The sequence below is a fragment of the Schistocerca gregaria genome, chromosome 2 (assembly GCF_023897955.1).
Source record: "Schistocerca gregaria isolate iqSchGreg1 chromosome 2, iqSchGreg1.2, whole genome shotgun sequence".
In the NCBI taxonomy this organism is placed as follows: Eukaryota; Metazoa; Arthropoda; class Insecta; order Orthoptera; family Acrididae; genus Schistocerca; species Schistocerca gregaria.
The window spans coordinates 426,677,572-426,692,191 of record NC_064921.1 but is presented as its reverse complement, the minus strand read 5'-3'; the positions used below and the strand labels follow the sequence as shown (position 1 = coordinate 426,692,191).

Sequence of the window (14,620 nt, the reverse complement as noted above, 5' to 3'; positions counted from 1 at the left end):
ATTTTAGGTTTTGAAATTAATGAAAGAAGCTACAACGATTTTCACATGTGACTGATCTGTTATGATGATGTTATTACGACAACGATGTGTATTACGCTGTTAGGGTATGTTTATGATCAATGAGATGATGCTATATGAGGAATTTCATTATGCTACATATTTATTATGACGAAATATTTTAGAAGTGTCGACGAATATGTATGTATGTAATAAGGTAAGGAATAATGAGTATGGGTTAGGGACTATGGTTTGTGAAAAAGGATATTGGAAACCAAGAATCGTGCTTTACAAGTTATGAAATGTGTGTACATGTGTGAATGCGAGTACCACAATGCCGATGGAAAATCTTAAGGGCATTGTTGCATATGAGATTTTGTTTCTACACACTTCTAATATAAATTTTCAACCTGCGATTTTTTTTTATTTATGTGAGAATGTCACTGTAGCGAAAACTGCTGTCATAAATATTTTGGTAAGGAAGGTAAGTGACCTTGACACTGCGAGCGCCCAGTTGTGCCACAGTCACTTGGAAAAAAACCATTACTGTGTGCTTTTCAGAGTCACAGATGTAGAAAAAGAGGCTAAGAACCTCGCTATGGACATTTCTTTGTAGAAAGCATCGCAAATACGACATACTCATACTTGAAAACATATGATTACATTTGGAGCTCGTACTTTCTGATATTTACTGACATATCCTATTGAATGATGAGAAATATTTTGCACCTAGACACCTTGTTGTGAGTATTGATGATTGATGATTGATAGATTTTTCTTACTGCCTTATGAAATGCCATATGGCTAGTGAAAGACATCTTTAAGCTTTGCCTTGTATATATTTGCTTATTTTGTTTGATAGCTAGTTTTTAGCTGTGCTGCAGCATTGGTTAAAATAAAATTTAATAGATGTACTAATGTAAATACTTTCTGTCTACAGATCCATTAAATAACAATTTTATGATCTACTTTCTTAAAAAAGGGAGCTCTAGGAAACAAAAGAAGTACAGGAAGGAGAACTGATGTAGACGTTATGATCTAAATAGACATTTCCATTCACAGGAATTGCAAACTTAATTTTTTCAATGGCTTGGTAACTTGCGGAGTAGAGGAAGTTACCATGATGCATCACTCTGGTCTTGAGATATGACACAGGTATTTACACTCCTGGAAATGGAAAAAAGAACACATTGACACCGGTGTGTCAGACCCACCATACTTGCTCCGGACACTGCGAGAGGGCTGTACAATCAATGATCATACGCACGGCACTGCGGACACACCAGGAACCGCGGTGTTGGCCGTCGAATGGTGCTAGCTGCGCAGCATTTGTGCACCGCCGCCGTCAGTGTCAGCCAGTTTGCCGTGGCATACGGAGCTCCATCGCAGTCTTTAACACTGGTAGCATGCCGCGACAGCGTGGACGTGAACCGTATGTGCAGTTGACGGACTTTGAGCGAGGGCGTATAGTGGGCATGCGGGAGGCCGGGTTGACGTACCGCCGAATTGCTCAACACGTGGCGCGTGAGGTCTCCACAGTACATCGATGTTGTCGCCAGTGGTCGGCGGAAGGTGCACGTGCCCGTCGACCTGGGACCGGACCGCAGCGACGCACGGATGCACGCCAAGACCGTAGGATCCTACGCAGTGCCGTAGGGGACCGCACCGCCACTTCCCAGCAAATTAGGGACACTGTTGCTCCTGGGGTATCGGCGAGGACCATTCGCAACCGTCTCCATGAAGCTGGGCTACGGTCCCGCACACCGTTAGGCCGTCTTCCACTCACGCCCCAACATCGTGCAGCCCGCCTCCAGTGATGTCGCGACAGGCGTGAATGGAGGGACGAATGGAGACGTGTCGTCTTCGGCGATGAGAGTCGCTTCTGCCTTGGTGCCAATGATGGTCGTATGCGTGTTTGGCGCCGTGCAGGTGAGCGCCACAATCAGGACTGCATATGACCGAGGCACACAGGGCCAACACCCAGCATCATGGTGTGGGGAGCGATCTCCTACACTGGCCGTACACCTCTGGTGATCGTCGAAGGGACACTGAATAGTGCACGGTACATCCAAACCGTCATCGAACCCATCGTTCTACCATTCCTAGACCGGCAAGGGAACTTGCTGTTCCAACAGGACAATGCACGTCCGCATGTATCCCGTGCCACCCAACGTGCTCTAGAAGGTGTAAGTCAACTACCCTGGCCAGCAAGATCTCCGGATCTGTCCCCCATTGAGCATGTTTGGGACTGGATGAAGCGTCGTCCCACGCGGTCTGCACGTCCAACACGAACGCTGGTCCAACTGAGGCGCCAGGTGGAAATGGCATGGCAAGCCGTTCCACAGGACTACATCCAGCATCTCTACGATCGTCTCCATGGGAGAATAGCAGCCTGCATTGCTGCGAAAGGTGGATATACACTGTACTAGTGCCGACATTGTGCATGCTCTGTTGCCTGTGTCTATGTGCCTGTGGTTCTTTCAGTGTGATCATGTGACGTATCTGATCCCAGGAATGTGTCAATAAAGTTTCCCCTTCCTGGGACAATGAATTCACGGTGTTCTTATTTCAATTTCCAGGAGTGTAGATGTAAATAGACACTTCCTTTATCTATATTACTATCTTTACTGTAACATTTTTTCTGGTTGTGCTTTGTTATCTTTAGGTATAGTTTATTGCTTTTGCTGCTGCTGTTCGTCAGACATTGTCCTACTAAATTTCACGTTGTATTAAGCCAATTTTACTACTGATTTCTTTTTCTTGCTGCTGCACGTTAGCTCATATTAGTTGTAATGTAGCATTTGCTTTGCTCATTTACATTTCTTGCTGCTGGCTTTACCACTTTGAATTTTTTCTCGTTTTTGTTTGTGTTAATGTTCGTGCTGCTGCGTTGCCTCATCCCTTAGTTTAAGCATCTGAGCTCAGTAGATTTAAGTTAGCGTAAGAGGGGATAGGCTATATAAGAGAATGAGTTGTGATGAATGGGAAGAAATGCATTGAGAAGCTATAAGAAAAGGTTTGGCCAAAAAGGTAGGGTACAATGAAAAATAATTATTTCGAAAGAGGATATGAATGTACAAGTAGAGCTTAGGGACAACAAAATTAGGTAGGATTTTCTTGAAAACAAATGAGGAGGTAATGAATATGAGAAAATAGGAAGCCTATAGACGTTATTATATTAGAATAGAATCGGAGCATCAGAAAGATGGAACATTGTTGCTATTGGGAACACATTAAAAAGCCATAGATTCATTGCAGCAGGGGAAAAATGATACCAGAAGATAAATTCACCAATAATTCCTATAAACTGCAAACGGATGCTACCAAACCTGACCTGTGATCATATATTCGGATCAATGAAATCTGTAGAGCACAATGGAGATATCCTAAGGGGGATGTTTAGTGAAAACAAAACGAAGTTGACACTGATAAAATTTACAGAGAAATCTCTTGATAGCTGACATTAATCAATGGACACAATATTTATGTTTCAAAATAAATTGGCTAATTTGATTTCCATGCGAAATGTTTTGTCCTAAAAGTCCTTGAGAGCAGCATTTATTACTCATCTCACAGTCAGACCTATGTTTACCGTTTCCAATACCGTTCCAAAACATGCCAGACGCCGTGCTTTGTGGTAGGGTGCCTCAGTATTAGTGGCTGCCAGCCAGTATTCAAGAAAATTGACCCCACAGCACGACGTTCTGCCCAGTCCAGTAGACGTTAAAAAGTCAGTGAATGTTACTCAAGTACCCACTAGTTTACCGAACAAACATTCTAACAAGAATACGGTGAACAACTGCACAGATCGCATTTAGGTCTGGCTGACCAATCACGAGAAGAACTTCTGAAAAAACAGAGGCAAAGTTATCTCTGGCCCATTCTCTCCACAAGCGAGCTTTGAAACCAAGAAACTTCCCCTCGTTTTTACAAAGATAACAAAGAGAGCTACACTAGTTCTACAATCAAACATGCACTCTCAATTAACCACACATTCATTTATGTAATAGAGCTAACAGTGGTTAAATTGTGGGTGATGGGTTGTAACCTCCCCTTCATTTAACGACCTTAATGACAGTCAAAAATTAAACCGCCTGTACCTAATAGAAATTTGGGAAAAGCAATCGTCACCGAAGTTAATCTGTCGGTAAAGAGGGAGGAAAGGCTTACATCTAAATGAAAGGAAAAACTCAAATGAAATTGGTGGAAATTAATTTTAAAAAAGGGCAAAGTTAATAAAGGAAGTAAATGTGCAGTCGTTTGGTTAACAATTAACTGGCGTTAATTAGATATTTGAGATTTGGGGAAAATTACGGTCGCCAGTTCTATGGGCAACTACTATAATAACTGAAAAAGAAACGTTAATGCACATATAATAGCACTAAAAGCGTGGCAACTGAAGGTTGACGCGAGATGTGTGAAAACTGAATGTTTGTCAGAGGTAATAAATTTCGCTACATTCTGACTTAATTTAGGCAAAAGAATTAATGAAACTGGAAAACTGATAGTTAATTTAGTGACTGAAATTAATAGTGAACTTTGTTTCTGAAGCGCTACGAAATTAAATAAAATAAGATTAGTCTTGGGCTATCTCAACAATCATCTCAAAAGCAACTTGAATCTAAGCAATTTGGAAATAAGAGATTTAACTTTGAACTTGAATTAAATGATTTTGAACAATTAAAAATAGTAAAATTTAATACGTACCAAGCTGAGCTGCAATCACAGGTAAGTTAAACATAGTAACAAAACTCGCACTCTTAATTTTTGCTTGTGTAATCTAAATATAGTTCTGTTTTAACTATACATGGCGATAGTATCTGTTCCCGAAAGAACAGTTACCGTAGATGAACATGCAGCTTTGCTAGAAATGAAATGATAATTAAATGGACACCCTAGCTGGAAACAATCCATCATTTCAGGCGCACTCGAATGTAGTGGTGTGGACATGTTGGGAATGTGGGTCTCACGGGGAGCGTGCAACGGATAAGTCCCTGCATTCGTTGTATACACTGTGCCCTCGGTGGCTCAGATGGATAGAGCGTCTGCCATATAAGCAGGAGATCCCGGGTTCGAGTCCCGGTCGGGGCACACATTTTCAACATGTCCACAATGAAGTACACCAACGCCTGTTTGCAGCTAGGGTGTCCATTTGATTATCATTTCACAGTTCTGTTTGGTTTTGTAGCCAGCTATGAATACTTTAACTGAACTTTGAAATTAAAGCAGTGAAATGGAATGATATTACTTTAATGCTGGCGTTTGACTTTCAACGACATTTGGCTTCATTTCGGAAAAAGAAGGGACCCTGCTTGGTAATGCAATTGGGACAATGAGCAAGAAAGGTTCATGCTGTATTTTAGTGATGCAAATGGAACAGTTTGAAACGCTGAGGTCTGCCATACAGTTCTAAAACTTTACGTGCTTTCAGTCTTCCATGTTGGTTGATTTAAGGTTTGAAGTCGTCGATCGAGGGGGTGGCGACAATTACTTATTTCTGGCCGTCGCTGTTGCAGAAGCTGGATGTTGGCGCGCCTTCTTCTCGACACGGTCACCTGGCGTAACGGGCTCTTGATGTGTGCCAGCTAATGTTCCCGTCAGCGCCAGAAAATATCATAGCAAGTCGAGCGCAATTACATTTCGCCAGACCCCGAATGCGCTGCAGCTCGCGGGAGCGTCACTCAACACACCTGCTCCACCGCCCTACCCACCCAGACTCTGCTCTGCCCGCGCTCCACGCAGCAGACCCAACACTACCAAAGATCCTAAACACTTTTGTTCTCCGCACGACCTATCGATGTAATCGTTCGATAGCATAGTTTTCCCTAGGCAATGCCCAGCGTAAAAATACAATTATTTACAAGTATTTACAAAACAAACCAATTATACGTCGACATAAACAATTACAATATATAAAGACACAGAAATGTCATACCTTCAGGTAACAAAATAAGGAAAAAATTTATAGTACAATAGATGAAAATAGGATATGCATTTCCCGCGTTACAGGATAACATAGCATGCTGATACGAGATAAAAGGAAATAAAACCAATAAAGTTGGTTTCCCTTGAAATGGTTCCTCCGCACATGGTTGTATGCTAAGCAAATAGCCTGCAAGTGGCATATTTATGAGTGTCCCGACGCACTCCTCTGTTATGTTATTTATTTCACTTTCACTACGGATCTGTTTCGTCTAAATCGCCATTAACGAAAGGCCTGTGGCACAATATGGGTGACACTATATTCATTATACATTTTTATGTTCTAGTAGAACATTGCTCATGTATTGCTACTGTCGTGTATATTGTCTAGATGGACTGAGACATATAACATGGCTGGTAACTGTGTTTTGGCTGTTTTTCTATATTTTATATTTGCGGAATTAATTTACTAATTATTTCGTTAGGGCAGCAATTTAACAGAAATTTTTCAGCTACGATATCAAATTGTTGAAAAGTCAAACAGTAATATGTGGATGATATATACATTATTTGGTTGAGCATATATTTATGGTCGCTGTATGTTTCTAGTGGTTTAATTTTATAGCAGACATACCTGCTATTAATTTGTAGGTGTTTATTAAGTAGGCGTTTTTATTTGACTATGCAAATGCCCTGTTAAATTCTTAAAACCTTAGTCAGCCGGTGTCGTAATTTTGAAATGAGAGTTAGTATGAACGTCGCCAAATAAATGTTTCGCTTGAAACGCCGTTGCGACAGAGGCAAAGGTGGACTGTGGAGACTAAGCCAGTGAATAATAAAAGTAACGTTATTAAGGCACACGCCCGACTGACTACACAAAAAAAATGGGCACTTACATTCGCGAGTGAGTGGTTCAAAATAAGAAATAATAATCTAAGGGAAATGGGTCATAGGTATAGTTACGCCAGTACACACCCAGTTGTATACAAACTTACGACCGGGATAGAGGGACGTACATTCTAAGCATTATCATACTCCGTGGCTTGGGTAAAAAAAATTGGGGTTAAATGCACTTATTCATCTGATCGGACTTTGTAATTAAATGAAGAAAAAAAACTACAGGTTCCAAATCTCACGGCAAATATGACGTAAGTATTGAAACTGGCATTGGCGGCCACATAGGGAGAGAGATGAACACATTCACTTACCTCTATTGTTGAGCAGTGCCGACGAGAAGATCGTCACCTCCACCTACAATCTCCATACAGAATTAAATTGATAATAATCTTCCAGCGTTACAGGAGCTGGAATCCATCGTAAATGAGAAAATCGCATTGTTTAAGAAGTTGCTCTCATTATTTAGCACCTTTTGACTTAAAATTACAGAGCCCTTCGTTTATACGTCTTATCGCCAGGATATGAAAACAAGGAAATGTAACTATTACTAAAACTAATAAACGAAGAGCGTAAATCTTCTTTTCCCCATCAGTGTTAAATACTTTTCAGGTGAATCTTTGGTACGAGAATCGAATAATTATCTATACATTTATCAATAAGAAAAAATTATTACGTTTCTTTACGTTACCGCTTGTGTGAATTGTCAGAAGAAATGTCATTGCAGGCATTGAGCCCAACCTCTTTACACACTGGTAGTTCTTTCACTCTTTTACACACGTACTAGAATAGCACTGTTCGTGTCTTCTAAGCGGTTTCTTATCACCACTTTGTTTATGTAGTTCTGGTGCCGGCTCTGGCACCTACCTAATCACTTGTTGTAACATTCGTTTGTCTAGTACACTATACATGTATGTTTTTTTAGTAATGAAAAAATATACACTAGGGTACACAAAATATACATTAACTTATATACTACACATAAAAATTACTTCATCGTCCTTTACATCAAATACATTAATATTAAATTATATTTTATACAAGTCCATAGTTCAGTTCTGTTTGATTGGTTTGTAACGTCATTGTTCCTGCGTACAAATAAAATTTTCAGTAGCACGTTAACAACGAAGTTACGTTTCAGAAGTCTTTTCGGTGATTCTACAATTTTTTTCTGAAAATAAAAAAAAATTCATAAGAACTTCGTACATTTTGGTGTGCCCATCCAGGCTGCAGGGCTAGCAAGGGTATCTGGAGTGATAACTGTGATAAATTCTTCGTCATAGTTGCTTATGCTCTCCACTGTCTTGCTCTTTTATACCAGGATGTACTTGATAAAGTCCCAGTGCAACTCCTTTCTGCGTTTCATAGTTGTATCATCACGGGCAAGATAAACATGTAACAAATGTACAGAGATTAGTACTTTGTTTAACTTAACACCAACAAATGCATAAACATAGGTGTTGTTCTGCCTTAAGTTCAGTGAACATGGGTGTCGTTTTTATTTCGTAACGTGCGGCGTAGATCATATGCTGTAGTCGTCAGACTTTATTTAGTGGGTCAGGAAATCGTGTCAAAATGGTTCAAATGGCTCTGGGCAATATGCGACTTAACTTCTGAGGTCATCAGTCGCCTAGGACTAAGAACTAATTAAAGCTAACTAACCTAAGGACATCACACACATCCATGCCCGAGGCAGGATTCGAACCTGCGACCGTAGTGGTCGCTCGGTTCCAGACTGTAGAGCCTAGAACCGCACGGCCACTACGGCCGGCGACATCGTGTCCCTGCATCTGTTCGCGCTATCGCGAGTGTCCATTAGAATGTAGATTTTGCTCTCCATTCAAATTGTCTTCCTGCATCACGCCATCAGTCAATAATGCGTCAGTTACAAGCAACCACACACGCAACAATTAGTCTGGGGGCACGCTATGCACCGTCTGGAGTCCAGCGATCGTGCCTACACGATCGGTGCCGGGCGTGCCGGCCAATGCATCTTTAAGAAGTGTTTAGTGCAGCGTTCGCAGCATTTACGACTGCTGCTCCCGCTTCAACTCGTCGCGCACCTTAGCTGTGAGAAGGGACCACAGGGCATCTCCTACGTTCACTGCACGAAGGTAAGTACTGCACTTTATTGTTTACCTTGCCAACGGCACTCTGTCCTAGTGCACAGACACACGTCTCGAAGCAGGCTCCCTCGACCCACGAAGTCTCATTTATTTCGACGTAGAAGGCTCGTGGTATAAAAATTGTTCTCACTTGTCTCTAAGCGTGTAACGTACATGTCACTGAATACCGCCAGGCCCCATCAGTCAAACAAATAAGTAACAGCTTGCACTGTACGTGCTTGAGCATTGTCCCGCAAAGTGATGGTCAGGTCCTGCAGAAGGTGCCACCACTTCGGTCTCTATGCTGTTCATTCTTGGAATACAACTGACGACCAGATTATGGGGCTGCTAGGTGCACAACCTACTGCACTCCCCTGATTTAAGCCGTCGTAAGTTCAACGCGATTTCAAAACTGAAGGAAACACTTCACGGCATTCGCTTCAGAACTGCTACATATTCGTCAGGCAATAGACCGCGCTGCTCGAACTGTCAACACCACTGGCACTGCTAAAAGTATCCTACGACTTACACATTGCTGGCAACGAGTCATACACAATGTTGGTGACTACTTTGAAGGCCAGTAAAAGTTTGAAACACGTATCTATTTTGTACGAGCTGTAAATAAATACACTACTGGCCATTAAAATTGCTACACCACGAAGATGACGTGCTACGGATGGGAAAATTTAACCGACAGGAAGAAGATGCTGTGATATGCAAACGATTAGCCTTTCAGAGCATTCACAAAAGGTTGGCGACACCTACAACGTGCTGACATGAGGAAAGTTTCCAACCGATTTCTCATACAAAAACAACAGTTGACTAGCGTTGCCTGGTGAAACGTTGTTGTGATGCTTCGTGTAAGGAGGAGAAATGCGTACCATCACGTTTCCGACTTTGATAAAGGTCGGGTTGTAGCCTATCGCGATTGCGGTTTATCGTATCGCGACATTGCTGCTCGCGTTGGTCGAGGTCTAATGACTGTTAGCAGAATATGGAATCGGTGGGTTCAGGAGGCTGATACGGAACGCCGAGATGGATCCCAACGGCCTCGTATCAATAGCAGTCGAGATGACAGGCACCTTATCTGCATGGCTGTAACGGATCTTGCAGCTACGTCTTGATCCCTGAGTCAACAGATGGGGACGTTTGCAAGACAACCATCTGCACGGCGGCGTTTGCAGCAGCATGGAATACCAGCTCGGAGACCATGGCTGCGCGGAACCGCGCGACTGCTACGGTCGCAGGTTCGAATCCTGCCTCGGGCATGGATGTGTTTAAAGTCCTTAGGTTAGTTAGGTTTAAGTAGTTCTAAGTTCTAGGGGACTGATGACCACAGATGCTAAGTCCCATAGTGCTCAGAACCATTTTGAACCATGGCTGCGGTTACCCTTGACGCTGCATCACAGACAGGAGCGCCTGCGATGGTTTGCTGAACGACGATCCTCGGTGCACGAATGGCAAAACGTCATTTTTTCCGATGAACCCAGGTTCTGTTTACAGCTTCATGATGGTCGCATCCGTGTTTGGCGACATCGCGGTGAGCGTACGTTGGAAGCGTGTATTCGTCATCGCCATGTTGGTGTATCATCCGGCGTGATGGTAAGGGCGTGCCATTGGTTACACGTGTCGGTCATCTCTCGTTCGCATTGACGACACTTTGAACAGTGGACGTTACATTTCAGATGTGTTACGACCCGTGACTCTACCCTTCATTCGATCCCTGGGAAACCCTACATTTCAGCATGATAATGTACGACCGCATGTTGCAGGTCCTGTACGGGTGTTTCTGGATACAGAAAACGTTCGACTTCTGCCCTGGGCAGCACATTCTCCAGATGTCTCACCAATTGAGAACGTCTGGTCAATGGTGGCCGAGCAACTGGCTCGTCACCATACGCCAGTCACTACTCTTGATGAACTGTGGTATTGCGTTGAAGCTGCATGGGCAGCTGTACCTGTACACGCGATCCAAGCTCTATTTGACTCAATGCCCAGGCGTATCAAGGCCGTTATTACGGCCAGAGTTGGTTGTTCTGGGTACTGATTTCTCAGGATTTATGCACCCAAATTGCGTGAAAATGTAATCACATGTCAGTTCTAGTATAAATTATTAGTCCAATGAATACCCGTTTATCATCTGCATTTCTTCTTGGTGTAGCAATTTTAAAGGCCAGTAGTGTAGTTGCCACTATTAAAGTTAGATCCATCGTACTTACGTCACCCACACCTACATAACAACGCAGTAGACAAGCTCCAAAGAAAGAAAAAAATTAATGAATCACGAATAGGAAAAATGTCTATACCTAAAATCACAAATAAATACAAAACAAACAAGAATATCCTAACAAGGACTGCGAGTAACATTAGTTGTAATGAACCTTGGTCACCCTGAGCTAGACTGCTTCTCAGTGTGAGTCAGTGTACTGTACATGTCCCATGTTGTTTTTGCTTCTTCGCTACACTCGTATGTGTATATATTAATAATCAACGTGACCTCTGTAACCTCTCAACTCTCAACACCCATAAAATATCTCCCACCTATCTTGAATAACATATTATAAATATAAGAAAATTCAAAGTATATGCATGTTTTCTTTTTTTTCTTTTGTTATTGATAGTAATTATATCATGTTTTCATGACGGAAAACTCATGTTTCCACTGGCGTTACTGAGCAGCGTGTTGTGTGCAGCCAAAGCTCTTGATAAACTTTACAACATAGTTGTGACTTCTGTATAATTTTACTGCTTTTTATGGCCAGATGAAGACGGGCACCATCCATAAATAATTGTGTATGACTTGGTGTGCGTTTGCAACTTACCTTGCGTTTATTTGTAGACGGTGTCGTATTTACCTTACTTCTTGCTTACAAATCGTACGTCATTAGCGTAATTATCCCCTCGCATATACAGATAAAGATAAATAAATGTATCCTTGCCAGTTCACACTAATTCTCTATCATTAGTATTATCTATTGATTCACATAACTTAGGCTTGGTTGCAGAGTAAATAGTAGATGATGCGAGGGACTTTCTTCAGCAGCTCGAAATCAGATCATCGTCATTAAACGTACTATAATTAATTCAGTTGCGTCAAAATTGCATAGTGGTAGGTGTACGTCGTTAAAGTTTCTATGTAACATGGCATGTACTTGTGTAACCATATACTAATACCGTGCCTTAGGCACTCCGAATTTTATGCGCAACTTACCCAGATCTTTATTATCTGGATACACAAATGGTAAAAAAAATACACTGCTTTATTTTAATACAATATCTCTGCTAATTGTTCGCTTCAGGTATCTGTATTCATAGACTTAAAACTGAAACCACAGTGATTAAAAAAAATCATTCAACTAAAACCTTACAATTACAGTCTGTGCTTATTTCACTAGTCGCTAATGCCTCTCTGTGTATCCTAGTTTAATTACTTAACGTGTCCACATTCGCTTGCGGTGAAAACAAAATTGCATTATTCTGACAATTGGCTTTGCTGCATAGTATAAACATAAATTACCTCGGTCAGATGTTCTTTCTCTTATCATAGAGAACATAGGGTATTAGTGCGTATAAACATGTGTGAAGTGTGATACTAAACATAATAAAACTTCTTTACCTCTCGGTGTGCGTAAAGTCCTTTGACTTCACCGATGTGAGGGTATGCAGTTAGATAAGATCCGTCGTGTGGAATATATACAATGGTGTAAAGGCCAGAAAGTTTAATTTGCTACATAGCGTCTCTGTTAGCTAACAAAAATTATTTAACATGAATTTGACACAAGAACTTCTCTCCAATAACAAATCTGTTTATACCATGTAATTGCCTATTAAAATGTTCCGTTGCGATTGGCATTATCTGTAATAGAAACTAGCACTTGTCTCACTTTATCATCTAAATTTACTTGTTCTCTCGGAACAGATGGAATGGATTTAACCCCGGCGTTGTCCTCCTTGTTATGAATTAGATCCGACGGTGTAACTGATGTGCTGTAAATCGGTAGATTGTTTACCACCTGTTCAAAGACACTTAACACTCGATCCATTTTTATTGATTACCTGCTGGGTACATTCTTGTGGATCTGTTTAACTCACAGATATTCTTTCAATGGAATTAGATTGCGGGTTATACTTTGATGCCAAAATTTGCAGGACCTGCTGCTCGCTTAAAAACTGTTTCCAAGCCTTGCAGGTAAAATTAGTTGCATTGTCAGGTAAAATTACTTGAGGTTTCCCAACAGAGGGAAAGTAGTCATTCAGCATGTTTGATGATTGGCTTAGCTGCCGTAGATTTTCTGGCACACAATTTCACATCTTTGAAAAATAAATAATATACGTCTATTGTGTACTTAACACCACTTCGAGCACAGGGCAAGGGTCCTGTGGCATCAATAAAAACTATTTATTGTGGATTCTGTGGGCGTATAGGATGTAGTACTGTTTCAAAATTCTGGTTGGAAGGCTTAGCCTTCTGGCAAACAATACAAGTTTTAAAAACTTGCTGGGTGTGTCTGAGCATATTAGGAAAATAGCAATAAACAATTAACTTCTTAGAGCAATTAGAGCACCGTAGTGTCCCCAAGTGAAATGAGTGTGCCGAATTAAATTCTCTTCACACGCTTTGGGAATACAAACACACCACATATCTCTGTCTGGGCTTCACCTATAAAATATCACATCGTGATATAGTTGGTAGTGCTGCCACAGGTACCTGTGGATTGTTGCGTAGCTGAAACCTTACTTTTTTCCACCGCCGATCCCTCTTGCAGTTGAGCCATGTTATTACACATATCCAAAAATTATTTTATAAACTTAGTGTCCTTTATAAGCATAACACTATACTCAGTATCCTGTTCTACAAATTCCTCGAATTCAAGTAAACCTTGAGGCATCAGCAATTATTTTGTCTTTGGCGCTCACAAGTATAATTTAAAAATCGTAGACTTGTAAGAATAGAGTCCACCTTGCAAGCCGATTGTGTAACAAGTCGGTACACACTCAGTAGTATGCGAACTTATGATCGGTATAGAGGCACGAACATTCTAAAGACTTTCATTCCACATGGCCTGGGTGAAATAAATTGGTTCTTTTCTCAGTATTTCAATTAATATTTTTAAATAGTACTAATGATTAAGATACGCCTGATCACTCAATATACTGTATCTTCTGGTTGGTTTCTTAGTATATATAAATTTCAAGCTCCGACCGTGAACAACCAAGAGGAACTTGAAAGTTTACATACCCATAAGAAACCAATCATAAGAGATACTAAAGGAACAGATGGATCTTAAACATCAATACCACTTAAAAGTTTTATTGAAGTACTCGAAAAAAGAAAAGGATGAATTCAAACTTCAGTGCACAACCGAAGATGATGCCTACCAAAAGAAAACACTTATTTCGTCGTACACATACTTACACTGGCAACATATGTCAGAGCATCAGTACAATACGTACGAGAATGTTGCAATTTGCGAAACGTTACCAAAATAGAATTTAATTAAAACTTACAGTAAAAAAACGCCTAGCTAATAGACATCTATAAATTAACAACAACTATGATCACTATAAACATAGCCTACTACGAACATAAAGCATCCATAGATACAAGGCAACCAAATCATCTGCATAACAATTCTTTAATTACTACGTAAACAAATGATACTGTAACTGCAAAACTGTTAAATTACTGTCATAGGAGATTA

General features: G+C 41.0%; 1 long non-coding RNA gene and 1 other non-coding gene across 2 annotated transcripts in view; one reads left to right on the top strand and one right to left on the bottom strand.

The window, feature by feature from the left end:
* Positions 1-14,620, bottom strand: part of LOC126324201 (uncharacterized) — a 167,734-nt gene that overhangs the window by 42,373 nt on the left and 110,741 nt on the right. The gene's annotated exons all lie outside the window — the stretch shown is intronic.
* On the top strand, positions 5,014-5,088 carry Trnai-uau (transfer RNA isoleucine (anticodon UAU)). The gene has a single exon. It is a non-coding gene; the product is annotated as a tRNA-Ile (tRNA).